Source organism: Mytilus edulis, chromosome 1, assembly GCF_963676685.1.
Source record: "Mytilus edulis chromosome 1, xbMytEdul2.2, whole genome shotgun sequence".
Classification (NCBI taxonomy): Eukaryota; Metazoa; Mollusca; class Bivalvia; order Mytilida; family Mytilidae; genus Mytilus; species Mytilus edulis.
Genome location: NC_092344.1, coordinates 19875289 through 19893758, shown reverse-complemented (window position 1 = coordinate 19893758; position 18470 = coordinate 19875289). Strand labels below are relative to the sequence as shown.

Genomic DNA, 18470 nt, shown 5'->3' with positions numbered 1-18470 from the left:
GTTGATCATACATAATAAGTATTGCAAATAATGACTATATTAATATGTAATATTATAAACAATGATTATGAATTAGACATATTGACAATTTTATAGAGTTTGTTTTGCTTTACCATGTTTACGCAAGTTCAGACTGTCTGAAATGAAAGAGGAAGTCAATTTTAGGATTGTGTATGAATTATTATTTAATAAAAAGGTTATAGAAGAAGAAGAAGAAGAAGAAGAAGAAGAAGAAGAAGAAGAAGAAGAAGAAAGAAGAAGAAGAAGAAGAAGAAGAAGAAGAAGAAGAAGAAGAAGAAGAAGAAGAAGAAGAAGAAGAAGAAGAAGAAGAAGAAGAAGAAGAAGAAGAAGAAGAAGAAGAAGAAGAAGAAGAAGAAGAAGAAGAAGAAGAAGAAGAAGAAGATGCTTTATTTCCATAAAATGGGCTCACAAGGAGCATAATATAATATCATTGTAATATAATATTCTTTTACAAATATAATAAACAACACATAGTTACAAACACAAATAAGAAACAACAGTTATCACATATAAGTATATATATAAAACCTTTGTCTCAGGCACACCTCTGGAAAGTAACAAAAAAAAAATACTGTGAGTAGGCTAAATATATCTAGCTGAACTGCAAGAGGCACCAAGGGACGGTGCTATATGGCATGGTGGGTGCATATTAAAATGTGTATCGGGACATTAATGATATGGTAAGATATTGTAAGAAGTTGCACACAAATGGTATGTCATCCTCGTGCCTGGTGCAGAGGAGTCAGTACTATTTAAAGTGACACAACTGCAAGAGGCACCAAGGGACAATGCTAATTGACATGCCAAAGTGCACAAATTACAAAAAAGATAAAATATTACCAGTTTAATAAAAAAAAATAATATCGCAAACAAGAAGGTAATAGAACTTGTACGATGTGTCCTGTACCCCACCATACCAACCTTGTGCCTAGTGCAGAAAGCCTGATTAAATATTTATCTTTTAAGTTATATTTTATCTTCATCAATTAACTCACAGACAGATATCAAAATATCAAGATTCTCTACATTAAGAAGCCATATCAGTTTTTGGCTAGGAATCAAATGCTTAAAGTTTGGGCATAGTAAGTCAATAGTGGAATTCAAATAATTTCTCTTATCTTGTGATGATGTAAATGAGAATAAAAAATTATATTATTTTCATGTTTTTGAAACGATTATTTTTGAAACTTTTTGGTAAAATATGGCCCTTTTAGTTGAGTATTTTTCACAATGTATTCAGGGACGACATCAAAAGATCGATGTAGGATAAAAAACTTAAATCAAATAGTTTGGGGGTGGGGGTTAAAATTCTGCAAGTTTTGTATATCTAAAATCGATTTTTACATATATCCCTATTGGTAAATCAATTTTTCCCAAATTAAGTTAACAAGGGGGGGGGGGGGGGGGGGGGTTAGTGAAAAAACTATGTGAATTAAGTTTTTTATCCTACATTGAACTTTTGATGTCGTCCCTTAAAAAGAAAATGTTTAAATTTTAAATTCATATTTTATTCTTAAATGATATAGAACAAAAGTGAAACCCAGGAACAAATAAAACACAAAACGACAAACAATAAGAGAAAGGGGGGGGGGGGGTCAGTGAAAAAACTATGTGAATTAAGTTTTTTATCATACATTGAACTTTTGATGTCGTCCCTAAAAGAAAATGTTTTTCATTTTCAAATTTGACCAGAATTACATACAGAGCAGTATCTCTCATTTCTAGGAATATTTAGATGTCTTCCTCTTTCAATCATCAGTATTTATAGTATTTGAAAACATACAAATTTTAAATTCATATTTTATTCTTAAATGATATAGAACAAAAGTGAAACCAAGGAACAAATAAAACACAAAACGACAAACAATAAGACAAACAACACTGAAAACTAAAAAAATATAAGAAACATGGAGCCCTCATTAGCCTCAATGTATTTACGGCCCTGTGATATAAGTGAGGTAAGTGTTCCTGAGACAATATACCTCAAGGTAAATGAAAACCATTTTCAGACACTTGAAGTATATTTGAATAATTTTTATACTTTTATTAAAAGATTTGGGACGTGTTTCCAAAAATGTTTTTTTGAAAAAAGATAAATTTTATGAAAAATCTGGTGCCGTCTCATACTTTCGAATAGCATTTATAAAATGGCTTAAAAGACCTGCCGAGTTATCTATTTTCAAAACATTGCAAGTCAGCTTTTCATTTTCAAATTACCACAGATCAAACCATTCATTTTTGTGATTATCAAGGTTGAGTTATTTATTTAATCCCCTGCCCGGAATATCAAATGGTTGTCCCCTCACCACCCTCCTGTCCTCTTTGTCTCGAATGGAGCTTACCGAATTAGACTCATCTTCGGTTTTACTTACACGAGAAACACAACGGGTGTCACAAGTTGACCAGAATCTGCTTGCCTTTCCAACGTATTTGAAATACCCATCGTTTTCTTTTCGTTTTGCTTAGTCTTTAGTTTTCTGTGATTATGTGCTATCATTTGTCTTTTATTTATTTATAAATCTAAAAAAAAATGACAACAACATGGCTTAAAAAGAAAATCAAGCAAACAAATAAATACTAGTACACGTAACACAATATAGAAAAATAAAGACTAAGCAACACGAACCCCAACAAAAACTGGGAGTAATCTCAGCTACAAACTCGGTATTAAGTCATGACATTGGGAACATATTTATAGTAACAACATAAGGAGGATATCCGCTACCGCCGTTATGGAATATCCGTTTCACAGATGATAGTGGATATCTTCCTTATAGTTATATTGTTACTTTAAATCTGTGATGGCGTCCGTAAAATTTACGAAAGGACGATAACAACTTCACCATTTGGAACTCTTGGTTTAATAGCTTCCTTGTGAGAAGCAACCCTCTATCAAGAAAATCATGATAGAGAAATACAAGTCCTGAAATAACATCTCAATTGTGAGATACATACTCTGCATGCATGTGCACTGGGATGTTGCTACATAGAAATTGAAAGTTCACAATTGGAAAGCCGAAATCATCTCTTTTGATGTAAAGTTTTGTTTTCAACTGACCCTCATTGTCAATTTCTAGATGTAGGCAGACTTAAATATATTTGTTGTATTCTTTATCTTGAATATCCATCTGGTATCATTCGCCTCTCTTTAATTTGATTGTATATATCTCTTTGATAAACATAATCATTGTTAAAAAAAATGTAGTAAGTTCAGTATTATTTTTAAAGAACTAACAAAACACTCCAATTTATTTATTCTAAACTATTGACTCTTACACTGAAATGTATTCCTTAAATCGTTAATTATTTTTTTTATCTTGTTCGCATAACCCAAGGAAGTTTAAATTGAAAATTACCTAATAACCACTGCCATATTCCTTACTTGGTTCGGGAAATGTAAATAATCAATTACTCTCACAACAAGTAAAGATAAGAAAGGGTAGCACTAAGTGGCTTCAATTTTTTTTTTGAAAAACAGTTGCACACTATTTAATTCCAGTATTTACAACAACATTCAACATCGCCCATACAACACTACTCATACTTTGTAAAACGTCATCAGTGTCTGAGTAGAAAGTCGATCAACCAGGGGTATGTAAAGAACGTCTCGTCCTTTTTCTAAAAAGTTTATCGGAAGGTACCAAAACCTTAATGATAAATATTCCGAATCAACTTAACAAATAATACATGATGGTCTTGATGTATAGATTCTGCATACTGATGTTGTTTATCATCTTAACAACATGTTATATTGTTCTTTCATTTATCGTTGTTCTATTATTAATGTTACTTTTACTGTTGGATTGTAAAGTTTTATGTGATATCCATTTACCGTGGCTCGGTACTTAAACATCCCGTCAATGTGTTTATATTATCTTTCATTATTTGCTGTTGTGATTTGTATATACGACTTTTTGTGTTTCTTTGGTTCTTATAACATGACTCTGTACTTTAAAATATCCCGTCAATATGATATTGCTCTGTTATATGTCATAATGATATATTTCTATTATGAATTAGAAAATACGTTGAACCACAAACGTCAAAATTATTCAATCGCGTAGTGGAAAGAACTATTTGTGGATTCTTATAAATTCTATATAACTCTTGGACTATTTTAAATCTCGGTTTATTTCTGAAATTAATCCTTACATACTTTGAATTTTTAACCCTGTATGCTAACATTTCACATGTGAAATTTTTAATTTGTTTGTATATTCATTGAACGACATATTTATGTGACGTATAAAATTTTCTGACGTCAGACATGCGAATCAATGAATGTGTTTGTAGATAGATGTGTTTTGTGTTCTGTTAAATTGTTCCTTTTAAAATTGTTACACGATGATAACTGCTGTACCATATTTTGACTATTTTATTTATTGTGTCTGTTTAGTTCACGCATCATTGTAAATATAACGGAATTTGATGAGACTGTCATCAAAGTGAGAGGTTTAGCGCTTTAAAACCAGGTTTAATCCACCATTTTCTACATTCGAAAATACCTGTACTAAGTCAGGAATATGACAGTTCTTGTCCATTCGTTTTTGATGTGTTTTGTCATTTGATTTTGCCATGTGATTTCAGTATTTTTGTGATTTTACTTTTTACATAACGATAAACGGTGATGTTCTTTTGCCTTTTTTCCCATTTGCGAGTTTGGATAAATCGTTATGAATATACTTTTTTTCTCATAAAACTGACTTTATATATTTAAATGTTTTGTTTTTTGAAAAAAAATCATCGGAAAAAATTATGTTAACCCCTTTATCTGTATTGGTTTTTTTTTTTAACTTTTGTAAAAAAAAAAATCATCTTTTAGCTAACAAATTTTTGTGATGTTTGTAGATCAGTTGATCATTTTCTTATTTGATATACGCAATACAACAGCTTAGTCTGCTCGTAAGCTATGCCAAACACATTTTATACATAAGAAACATTATTCATAAAACAGGAAATCCAATATGTGTTGAAAAGTTTTAGCTCTGATTTGTCTTTTGAAATGAAGTTTGAAGGCTTTATTTGAATGGCATATAGTAAAAAGGTTAAACAATCCATATCAATATAGTGTAACTTAATCAATGCTCAGATAACCAATGTCATACTGGTCTTCCTAACCTACTATAGTACGGTATTATTATCGACTCCTATGAGTCGATATTAAGAATTGAACGATGGACAGTTAGTGCGTGAATTTTTCTTGCTACCTGATTGGAAGATATTACGAGACGTGAATAATCAAAGTTTATTGATTGGTTAGGACAATCCAAACCTAGTAAATGTCCTTCAATCCCGTAGAGTATCGGATTTGTCCTCTCTATTTTAGCAATTAGATTTTGCCTGGTCATTAATCATGCATATTCATGATATTGGTACACAGCTAACTTTTATCTATAAATAGTCGAATCTTCTGGAGTTTCGTAAACAACAACGTTAAACGATATATACTACTTCATAACGTGTGACCTCACGTGTGTGGTAAAATTTGTTGATTGATGCACGTGGCTATTCTAGAAAATGAATTAATCTACAAAGCGAGAGCACTTTCAATTTTCATCAGCTAAGAGTCGACTAGCCCTTTTTGAAAGACTAATGCTTGTTACGATTGCACTTGATAAAGTAGGTTATTTCTGTCTTATAGGGACAGAAAATAAGTATTTGTATAAATGCATTTTCGTGTCTAGTCTAATAAAGTTTGTGTTTGGTTTTAAATAGATTTGTAGCAAATAATACTTTGTCATTTATTGGCTTAATTTGGCGAATGGCATATATGTTGTTGTTATGGTTTCTTAAATATTAAAAATGCATACTGTGCACTCCATTTTACCCTTTTGTTGAACTAATTATGAAATGATTATCCAGAAGAGTATTTCATTGCAAAAGTTTGGCTTCAGAAAAAGAAGTTGGTAGGTATCGTGTATCTGCAACACTGTACATGTTATTTTATTCCAATATGAATAAACATAATTACGTAAAGACAAAATTATAAAACTTAAAGTTTATCTATTAATCATAAATATAAGGTCATGTTGAAGTGACCATTGTCAGGAAGACTGGTGCACGTAATAATGGTTATGCAGAACAAATGTATTTCATAGCATCTGAAAAAAGACCTGATCACAAAAAGTTTATCAATCGACCGTGAAAACTAGTATAAAGTCTTATATTATCTACCAAATGAACATGTACACCATACAAGAGGGGCGAAAAATACCAGAGAGAGACAGTCAAACTCATAGATCGAAATTAACTGAATATAAAATACATGTGCAAGTTTGAAATTTGTTTATTAAGCCTGATAAAGTTCTTGTATTTATACTAAATAGCATGTTTGCAGTCAATACACATTATCATCAACATTACGTTATAGATATACACTTAATATTATGGAACACCAAACCGATTTCTAGAAAATACAAATGTGGTTACACATCGTTGTAATAGAATTGCATGCGACTTCCAGACAAATACGAGGTTTAACTAGCTATAAAACCAGGTTTAATCCATCATTTTCTACATAGAAAATGCCTGTACCAAGTCAGGAACAATACAGTTCTTATTGAATCGTTTGATGTGTTTGAGCTTTTGATTTTGTCATTTGCTCAGTGAATTGCAGTTTAGAATTTTCCAACTAGTTCGGTATTTTTGATATTTTTTTTAACAATCTTACATTTATTCTGGGTTTTTTTTCCAAAACAGCATTTGTCAACTTTAGTTGTCGAGATGTAAATAATTATTTGAAATTTTATCAAGTTTTAGAACAGCGGTAAAAGAAAATCATGAACAAGTCCTTAAAAAAACGCTCACATGATTATTATGGAATTTAGTTTCAAGTTGCGTAGTGGTTTTGGAGGATAATATTAAAAATAAAACATATCTAAAGGTCATTATATAATCTGAAATAACGGACAGGACTGTGATATCCTCATCATTTCCCAAGCTGTTCATAGTAACGAGGCCTGACAAGACACAAAGAAAATAGTGTTTCTTTTCTCCATAAACATCAACTACTCAAAACAAATGTTACTATATAACAAAATTACAAATTGTTGTAAGACATGTTTAGTTTAATTCATTATACATTACTATCTATTAATCAGTTAAGCTTTGCTATTATAATTCACACTGTCATATTTTACTAAAAGGACTTTCTCATGTAATTATGATTATATCACTCATTATCTCAACTAATGTTTTGAAAGAATTAAAATTATTTACAGATGAACCCACATTTCAAGTCATGAAGGTCCATAATTAAACATTAGTCAGACTCAAATTGTAAATGAAAACAGACTCAATTTTTCCATTTGAACAAGTTGTTTTTTAAAAGACAAAAACACTAAGAAGTAGTATCTACTTTTTTTACACAATTTAGTGGAAGGTATAAATTTATATCCATGTCTATCTTCAAATTATATTAACAAATTAATTTGTTAAATAACAGGTATGATGTATTTTATAATATGTCAGTGATTGATAAAAAGTCAATTTTTCCGTCATCATCACATACCGATAACAAGTTTATACGAATAGTACAAATACCTGTAGACAATAATAAAAATGTATGGCTTTAAACTAAATCAGAATATAAATACACAATGACACCTATCCATCACTTGGCCGACCATCCAAATACTTCTTGATGTTCGGAACTGTCTTTACTCTTTCGACAAGACTCTGTACAGCCGAGTTAGCATTCAAGAAATCGGGATATGTTGTTGGATCAGCTATAAATCGGTCCAAAATATCGAATACTGCAATATCCGCTACTGTAAGCTGTAAAGGTAATACTAATTGTTGTTATCTGCAATATCAATATGTATAGTGCAAGACAAATTTATCAAATGAAGTAATAACTTGAGAAATGAACTCTTGTTAGAATAACCATTATTTACAACAAATAAACAAAACGTAGCTGATCTGAAAGAAACACCATCCTTCTGTACATGTACTGTGTTATCCTAGATAATTCTTACACAGAGAGGCATTACTCGACTAACGAAAACTATACTATTAAAACGTTTATTTGGTCGAGTGGTCTAGACCGCTAGACACAATACGTGCAGTGTAGCAACGATCTCATGGACGCAGGGGTTCGACTAAAAAAACAGATCTAATATTGTTGGGTCGAATTTGAGACGAATTATATACATTTTTATATTATGATGTTAGCCTTGTATAACCACGAGTTATCCGATGGAGAACGTCTGTCGTTAAGTTTTCACATGTTCAAGCGTATATAATAAAATTATAATTTCATGTGACGGCGTTCTAATGACATTATCATCCTTTACGACAGACAAAACATATCTGATCTGAAGAAACACTTGCCACTAAACAGAATGTACTGTGTTTATACAACCCTAGATAAAGCCAATTAAGGATGAAAGCTATATTGTTATATAACCTCATTGGTCGAGTGGTCTTGGATACTGAACAAAACAGGCGGTGTTGCAACGATGTCACAGAAGCAAGGGTCTTATCCCGCCGATGAAAGAACAAAAATGTGTTTACTCAAAATAGAAGATCTTACATTGTTTTGGTTAAATTTGAGACGAATTAATGAGACTTTCTAAAATCGTTGTTTAATGAATGGTAATTAGCCAAAATATAATAATTTAAAGCGATGGTTGTTTTAAACTATAGCTGACCACACTGATCCTTCACTTTTTACTTTCACCACGTTGGGTTATTCACAATACTCAACGTCGCATTTGTGTAAATGCAAATGTGTTGAACTTTTTGTCATGTTTTTACTTTCAACACAGATTAAAGAGTAAAGTAATATATCATTTTTTTACTATTGTGTAAAATGTATCTAATTCAATACACATGTCCAAGCTTTACGACATTTCATTATTTTTCAAATTTTAAATTCTGGTTAACTTACTTCAGAGCCTACGAGGTATGTGTTGCCATTTTCCTCCAAAATCGTTGTTATGTACTTCAAGAACTTAGGTATTGTGTTATCCTGTACACTTTTAAATGCTTCAGCCTATAAAATATGTTTGTTCCATAAACTGATTGCAACATTTAATAATATGACTTTACAAGAAAACAATTGTTCCTTCTACGAGATGTAAGGATCATTTGTCACATGTTTCTATATTTGTTTTGTTGATATGTAATTACCCTTTAATTTTTCTGTTTCTTTCGTTTTTATTCTATGTTTTTGGAGAGAGGAAAGAAAATCGATTTCATGTTTGTAAGATTGTTAATCTCTGTTAAAAAAAAACTTCCGCCTTAACCCCATACATGTTTCTGGAACCTCATTTGAGATAAACTGTGTTTTCTTGGAAATAAATGTTGTCTTCATAGTTATGTTTCTGATAGTTTGTCAAATAAATATTTAAAAAAATACAGTGTAAAAATATGTATAAACCTTCAAATCTGTCATGCTTCAGTCTATTTCAGCCTTTGACCTATTATGTGTTCCCCTTTGAGCTGGTATCCAAGAATCTTTTACCAAAAACAGAAGTGACTAATTTACCATGTGCTGCAAATGTTCCCTATCAAATTATGTAGCGAAGGAAGGAGTAAAATCTAAAATCTAGGATTCCTGCACATAAAAAAAATCAGGAAAAGGTCATTATTCAATGGTATATAAAACATAAAACTAGTGCTAGGGCCGTCTTGCACTTGCAGTGCGGTGAGATTTTGTCAGAACAAAATTTGGAAAGGTTGTGAATAAATCAACAGAAACTATCTACAATCCAGTCAGGATCCTACTTCGTCAAAATTATCTCCCCATTACGCCAGTTCATTTTCACAATCGTAGAAACGGAAGCCATTGTAGGGATGACGCGCTACCATTTTTGCCCTTGGAAACCGATAAATTTATCCATATTGCACCATTACGCTCCTTATATGTCAGTTGTATTTTTAAAGACAAATGTATCAACTAGCTAATGAGCATCAGTTAATAATCTTGTCTGCATTGATTCAACTTAAAACTATTGTCTGATCGGTTGTCAGGTGGAATTTTCGAAAATTCATAAACATTTAAAAAAATTCTAAATAAATATTTCGTGGAAGGGCAGACTAGATTTTTTTAGTGTATGGAGACTATACAAAAAATTGGAATTTTTCGAAGATATGCATTTTCATCATCCAACTTGAAAGACTGTCGTCAAGTACTTTCAGTAAAAAAATAGCTATTCGAGCACACCTTCTCTGTTTTTGTGACTCATTAGATAGGTATTTCACTTGACCTATATAATTCATCTTGTAGTGCTGTGATTTTTTTGTGTTATAACGTCAACCTGTAGCTTTAATGTATAAAAATGATAGAATTTGAAGCGAGACGATGTATGAAATATTCTTGCTTTGTACGATATCAAGACAAAATACTCAACTCAAACACGCCCTAACATAAAACGGTGCACTCGATTTTCTCTTTTCGATACAATTGTTACCCATTTTTGGAATTTTTTCTTCAGTCACATAATGGAAGGGCAGACACGAAAATTACTGAAGTAATAGATTGATATGGTTCCCGTCCGTGGTAATTTTTTCAAAAAAATCGGAGGTTATGCATTTTTGTCATCCAACTTGAAAGATACCCATGTCGTCGACTTGATATCTAATTGTTCTGCTTAACTATGAACTAAATAAATTGAAAACTTATGCAAATGGTGTTTTTAAAATAAAACACCTCGTAATTGAGAAGAAAATTGCAATTTTGTTTGTTTCTATTAACTTTTAAAAATTTTGTCACTATAGTAAACAATACAGTAAACATTTATCGCCTTCTCTAACAAAGAGCTTCGATTCTTTTGTTCTATTTCAACCTGGTTTCCGACTGCAATCGACATTAATTGTGCAAATGATTCCGCTCATTTCGATTTATATAATACACATAAGAAAATAAATTCATCATAGATACCAGGTGTTTTCATCTGCAAAAGACTCATCAGTGACGCTCGAATACAAAAAAGTTAAAAAGGCTAAATTAAGAACGAAGTTGAAGAGCATTGAAGACCAAAATTCCTAAAAGCTTTGCCAAATACAGCTAAGGTTATCTATTCATGAGGTAGAAAAGCCTTAGAAATTCAAATATTCAAAAGTTTTGTAAACAGTTGATTTATAAATATGACCATATGAATGATAAGTCCTGTCAGCACAGGAGTGCTGACTACTAGGCTGGTGATACCCTCGGGGAATTAAAACTCCCCCAGCAGTGGCATCGACCCAGTGGTTGTAAATAAACTCATCATATATATCAAGATTAAATTTTGTATATACACCGGACGCGTGTTTTCATCTACAAAAATACCCATCAGTGACGATCATATCCAAAAAATTAAAAAGGCCAAATAAAGTACGACGTTGAAAACCATTGAGGACCAAAATGCCTAAAAAATTTGACAAATACAGCTAAGATATTCTATTCCTGAGGTAGAAAAGCCTTGGAATTTCAAAAACTCAAAATTTTAAGAGAAATAGGTAACCTGCACTACCTTGAGGGTCTATGACGAATCAAAACAGACGAGTCGGAGTATGAAAGTTACATATCATTATGATATTTGGAAGGGATCAACTCATTATTTGGAATTTGACAGTTGTAATCAAATAGTTCGTTTCTATGTATGTTGGTGTTTGCTTGTTGTTGCACTTCAGTGTTTCAGTTATTTTCCGCTTATAGTTGATAATTCCCTGGGTTTTAGTTTGTAACTCGTATGTGTATTCTCGCAATCGATTTATGAATTTAGAATATCAGTATACTACTGTTGCCTTCGTTTGTATCATTCTTTATAACTTACCTTCTTTGTTTCATCTTGCGCATAATAGTATTTCATCATATCTTGAATGACATCGTTAATAGTTTCCAGAAAAATATCACATGTAGTATTCTCTATATTAGTCTTACCGTACAAACCTAGATATATAAAATGTGTATTTGAACATTGTCACAAGAAGTATTAAGATTGTGATACGATTAATTTTAATACAAAGAATAATCAATTTCTTAATAATCATCACTGAATAAATGCCACTGATGATTTGAATTAGGAAAACAATTTCTAATATTGTAAGGATAGGATGTTTTTGTAAAAGGTGGAAAAAAACAATAACTAAGATTGCTGTTCTCAGTAGCTTAGAGTTAAACCTGAATTATCGAAACTGTCCACTTTTCTTGTATACAGTCTTCGATTATATCATGCATAAAAAAGTCACAACATTTACGATCCCCTCCAAATATGTAGTCTGACCTGTTGGTATGGGGAAGTTGATATATATGTTCGTCTTGAGACATCCAGGGTTAGGCCATTGCACGTCTCGTACTTTTTCAAAAGAAGTTGATCGGAAGGAACCAAGACCTTGCTGATAAATATTCCTTACCAACTTCACAAACAATACACAATGGTCTTTAGGCACAGATTCTAGGTACTGGCGTTGTTTATCATCTTTATTATGTGTTGTACTGTTCTTTATTTGTCTGTGTAAATTATTTCCTTTCCCCTTAAGACTATTTTAGGTAATATCCATTTGACGTGCCTCGGTATTTATACAACCCGACATTGTTTTCTTGTTTTTTGTTTAAGCTGATGTGTTTTTTCTATATGTCGTGTTGTTTATCTTTCTTGACATATTTGGTTTTTTGTATTGTGATTTAGATTATAACACCATGTTGACTACTGTAAAAACACATTTACATTTTTACCATTGATGTTCGTTTGATATGTTCACACGTTTTTGTCAATATAATGGAATTTTATGTGACTATCATACAAGTGAGAGGTTTAGCTTGCTAAGAAAACAGGTTCAATTCGCCATTTTCTACATAGGAAAATACATGTACCAAGTCAGGTATATACAGGTTTTTTTTTTCGTTTAACGTGTTTGAGCTTTTAAGTTTGCCATTTGATTATTGACTTTCCGTTTTGAATTTTCCTATGACTGCGGTATTTTTTGTTTATATTTTACTTTTTTCAACAACTCTGATTTATCCGTACATTGCCTACTGTAATTATAAATTTTGCCCTCCACAGGTTTTTTTCAGTGACAGTCTAGGTATATAACCGGCATGTTAAAGTAATATTTAATCGTCCTGAATGTCCATGAAATGTTTTCCATTGGGCGAATATCAAACAGAATTTACCAATCCTTTTTACAGATATCAACAGATCTTTAACCCTGCATTCAACAATACAGTAATACATTTCCTTCTCTCAGATTAGCTGTAGAGTTGCGAAACACTGTCTCGCAAGAGATGCAGACTCCAGTATTGAAATATGCCTGTTTTATGGCAGTTGTATTTTCATAGTTCTGTTCGGTGTGTATTGCATTGTCGTTTTGGTTTTTTGTTACACTTCAGTGTTTCTGTTGTTTCGTTCGTTTATTTATGCCCCTAAAAAATCAATTAATAAAATCGTCCGTTCAATCTTTTAGGTTTTAGATTGCTGGTCAGTTATGCCGTTTACGTATTTTATGTATCTATTAAATAGCTTTCAGAAAAATTACATGTATGATAGAGAAGATAGTAGGATTAGCCATTTTGTTTGGCCTTTTAATTGTCTAATAATAATATTTATTCAGGTAAAGGCAATATATACAAATACATTAATATGATTATACAACCTTAAATTATAGAAACGGTTGTTACATAGATCAGGAATTAAAGATGGAAAGAGGAATTCGAAAAGTTAAACTAACCAAATTCTCGAGCTAGATATCGAGAAATGGCAGCACTCTGGTTGATAATTGTCCCGTCTACTGTCAAAACTGGCATTTGACCGTATGGTGTTTCTGTAACGACAAATTATATAATTGTTAATGAGCAAATGTGTTTGAAAGCACCGTAGGAGTAAAGATTGTACAATGTAATTTTTAACTTTAACCTATACTACACAAATGTATTTGTGGTTATCTCCCTTTGTCTATATTTGTAAAGTTTTTTAATGTTCGCCATCTGAATTTCAAAATCTACCTGTACTCTTAATAACGATGGCGATACTTCAAATATTTGAAATTTAATATTGCAATTAAAAATTTATCATAGAGAATTATAATACAAGTTAATCATTTTAATAGAATTTTACCGATTGGTCTCTCACATGATTTTTGTCTCGCCTGCAAATGTCGAATAATAGGAGACAGCTGGAGGATAATCCAGCGTTGGCGTCGTTAAAAATAGAAAACAGTCATGCAGCATTGTCTCAAAAAAAGAATAATCGTTCGTTGCAATGATTGAAAATAATGTAATTAAGTGCGGACAATATTCTTCTCTCCAAAATTTCAAAAATTTTGAAACTCAGATCTGTATCCGTCGTAGTGATAGCCGGTAAAAGGGTTCTCTTGTGTTTTTATACCAATTGTTACCTGCAGCGTCCAATAACTTATTACTCATCATAGTTTGTGTGTAAGTCTTTCTGTTGCAACGATACGAAAATGCAGAAAAGTGTTAATTTTTTTCAACACAAAATGCATTTTACTTCCTTATATCTGACCTGCCTTTTGCAGTTTTTCTTGGTTTTTTTTTAAATGCCACCACGATTTATCTGTTACTACTTCGGCAATATTATCTGATTTTAATATAAAGCATGATAAACGCAGGTTTTTCAAATACATTGAATGATACCTTGTTAATTTTCTTAATTATAAAACATATTTATACTGACTTGGTTTGAATTATAGCCATGTCTCCCCTTCTAGTCCTTCATCTTCGAATTCTTTGCCAGCCGCAGCAAACATCAATCGAGCTAGTTCACCCCTTTCTTGTATTTTTGATATATGACAATTTGTACGATGGCATATTTATATTTCCCCCTCTTTTTACACTTTAAAATTAAAACATATTAAACAAGTAAAAAACAAATTCTTCACCAGCTGAAAATATATAATTTATTCATCGATAATATTCGTGACCTTGAACGTTCATATACAGAATGATATAGTACTACAATCAGAGTTTTATGGCTCCAACCAACAGTCATTAAAGAAAAATATCTCCAAATCAACTCAATGGATGTTTTTTAAAATTTTTAATTCATTTTAAAGCTTAAATGTTACTCTTTCTTAATCTCTAGATAAAGTTATTTTTGATATAACCGATTGAAAAATATATCCTTAAAACTACTAAAAAAGTGCTCTTCTCGATATGGATGGAAATAGCACAGCCAGGTCAAATCGTAGCAAAAATCTGTTTTCATCCCTTTAATTGACCATATGCAATCTACAAAATAATGTCTAAGATTTTTGTTACATGCCTGCAATTAAAAGATATTGATATAACTTCTGGGTGTCAAACATCATTTTAGTTTTCATCTTTGGAAACCTATAATTCATTCAGAAACAAATGATGAAAAAAAAACCAGCCACACAGTTTTGAAGAGAATGGTTTTTATGGGCTTTTTTCTTAAATCTTTTGTCATTTATCTGGTCATAGAATCTGACCTGCAAACACAACATTGATCTTACGTTAATCTATCTCATGATATCATATGACATTCAAATAAAACAATTTTTTTTGTCAGAATGTTTTACTTCTGTTATGACCATAACTCTCAAGTGTGAACACACATTGCTTCCCTGAAATTACAAGTCTACTTTGCCTTTCATAATATTTTGATACTTCTTTGAAAGGCCAAAAGTAATACAGAAAGACTTTAACTGTTACCAGGTGTTTGGTAAATAGATTATCTTGACTTTCATCTAGAAATTGACAACGAGGGTCGTTTGAAAACAAAACTTTACGACAAAAGAGATGATTTCAGCTTTCTAATTGTGAACTTTCCATTTCTAAGTAGCAACATTCCAGCAGCACCTTCATACGGGGTATATATCTTCCAATTGATACGATATTCCCGTGCTTGTATTTCCTATCATGATTTTCTTGATAGAGGGTTGCTGCTCACAAGGAAGCTATTAATCAAAGAATTCCAAATGGTGAAGTTGAAATCATCCCTTTGTAAATTTTACGGATGCCATCACGAGTTGGTTGACCGTTGTGGAATAACCGTTTCACAGATGATATCGGATATGTACCTTACGTCGTAACTACAATCCCCTTCCCTTTGATAAATGTGACCTACCGATTTTAGACTATTTACCGGATTTGTTATAACATGAGCAAGACGAAGGGTGCCACATGTAGAGCAGGATCTGCTTACACTTCCGGAGCACTTGAGATCATCCCTCGTTTTTTGTGGGGTTCGTGTTGCTTATTCTTTAGTTTTCTATGTTGTGTCATGTGTACTAATGTTTGTCTTTTTCATTCTTGGCCATGGCGTTGTCAGTTTTTTCCAGTTATGAGTTTGACTGGCCCTTTTGTTATCTTTCGTCCCTCTTTTATACAGATTCAAATAAAATTTATACTTTTTGTTCAAATAAAATTTATACTTTTTGTCAGTCGTGGTTTGAAAAGTAGGTCGACCATGACATTTAAATTGCTAACAAAAATTAGAGAGTTGGATAGGGACATTACTTTTCCTTTACAACAGGCTACATTCGAACTCCTTCGGACTCCTTAGAGAATTGTTGCAAGGGTTGTTAGGTTTAACCTATTCAGTTAAACATATGGGTAATTGAGCAGATATCAAGGTAGGTTAAATCAAACAACACCAAAACTAAGGATGGTACGGACCTGCTCGATTTGCAGAGACCGGAGAGTTCAGTCGTTATGTTTGTTAATTAATTATTAAAACATGCATTTGTATTTTCGTTCCATGTATATCACGGATGTATATATGCGTGTTGTATTTAGCCAGTTTTCGTGAAACAGAGATTATTTCGATGAAGGCCTATGAAACCAGTGAGATTAGAGCCGTTTCCAATAACAATAGTGTATAAAAGGATGTAATTGAAAGCCAATACTATGATCAGTACAAATAATAGTTTGCCTTTTATTCTTGACCAATATATGTTGTAAATACAAAACAGATATACAAAAGATTATCATAAGGAACCTCGTCCATTTTTTCCCAATGTAGTATCTTATGATTTTTGTTTACTTGAACAATTTTATGCTGACGGTTGGTTCAATTTTTTTTTTAATTTTTTTACTTCATTCACAAATAAATGAATTTACAGTTGAAATATGCCGGTCAATATATTCCATGTATTGTAGCCTCGTCTCCTTGTTTGTTTCTGAATTGTGACTGTTAGCAGTTTTCCCTCGATTCGTTACTTGTGCATCACGACGGAACATCACACGCTCTCGTTTTGTCGGGTTTCGTATTGATCAATATTACTTTTTCTATGCGTCATTTTGTAAACTTTTTTCTTTCTTTTGTTTTTCTGATGCAGATTGATGGTTCTTGCATACACCGTTTACAGGTCGCACAACAACTTTTACCTTGGTGGGATTTTTCCAAAACCCGTGATCGTGTTTTTTTTTCATCGGCTTATGTTTTTTTTATTGTCTCACCGTTGGTAAATAGTCTTTTCTTTTATTAAGACTCGTCGACTTGGAACTTGTCATATTGTAAATACAACTGTCAAATGTTGAAAACTGACCGTTGACTTGTGTCTTTTAGTTACTTTTGGTTTTCTGTTTGATTGACGGATACCCCATATTTCTCTCATTAATTTTAAAGGAAATATGGAAGTTTTTCATTTCGAATAATTCTTTTTCTTTAGTGTTAACGGAGTTGACTTATAACTAATCAGTACTTACGTTTTCAAAAAACTAAACACTATCTTAAATGACAGGAACTTATTTAAAGTGCAGTAACTTCCCTAAAAGTAAAATACTGTATGGGATTTTTTTTCATCACCTAGTGTCAATAGAAAACCCCAGCAAATATATTGGAACTATAACCATTAAAGACTACACCAGAGCATTGGCTTAACGAGAAGAAGTTGAACTAGACACTTTTTCAGAAAGGTAAACACAAATTCTTAAGTTGAAAAATTGTGTGAAACATCAACCAAAGTCCGTTTTCAAAGACAAAGAAGTTGTGAAATGTTTATCATCTCTTAATGATAAATATGTTGTTGTTCCTGTGAACAAAGATTCAAATACTCTAGTAGTGGTATTAAACATATGTGGATTCTAACAAAAATATTATAACTTCTGGATAAGTTTAAATCTCGATTTTTCTCTAAAACAAGATTTCTATCAAAATTAGATTTTTCAACCTTGTCTGCTACTATTCCCCCATGTTAATGAAAAATTGTATTAAAGAAATAATTCAAAATGCTTTTCCATATCAAAATGGTAGTAAACGCTATAAATCTATTACTTTGGTATACCATACGACATATTTTGTAAATAGTGAACAAAAGTTCGAACTTCCTACACAGTTGGATAAGTGATGAGTATTGTATAATTTCGTAATGGCAACATATTTGTTGAATTTAGAGGTAGACGTTCTCAACAATTGTCGATATTCATATGGGAACAAACTGTGAGCCTCTCCTTGTTGACCTCTTCCTATTTTCATATTAGTCGGAGTTCTTTCAGACTATGTCAAAAACAAAAAGATAAAAGAATCCAGGTCATTTTA

At 31.8% G+C, this 18470-nt stretch overlaps 1 pseudogene; it reads right to left on the bottom strand.

Annotated features, from left to right (window-relative positions):
* Nucleotides 1-6291: 6291 nt before the first annotated feature.
* Nucleotides 6292-14776, bottom strand: LOC139526603 (glutathione S-transferase 1-like; annotated as a pseudogene).
* Nucleotides 14777-18470: the final 3694 nt, after the last annotated feature.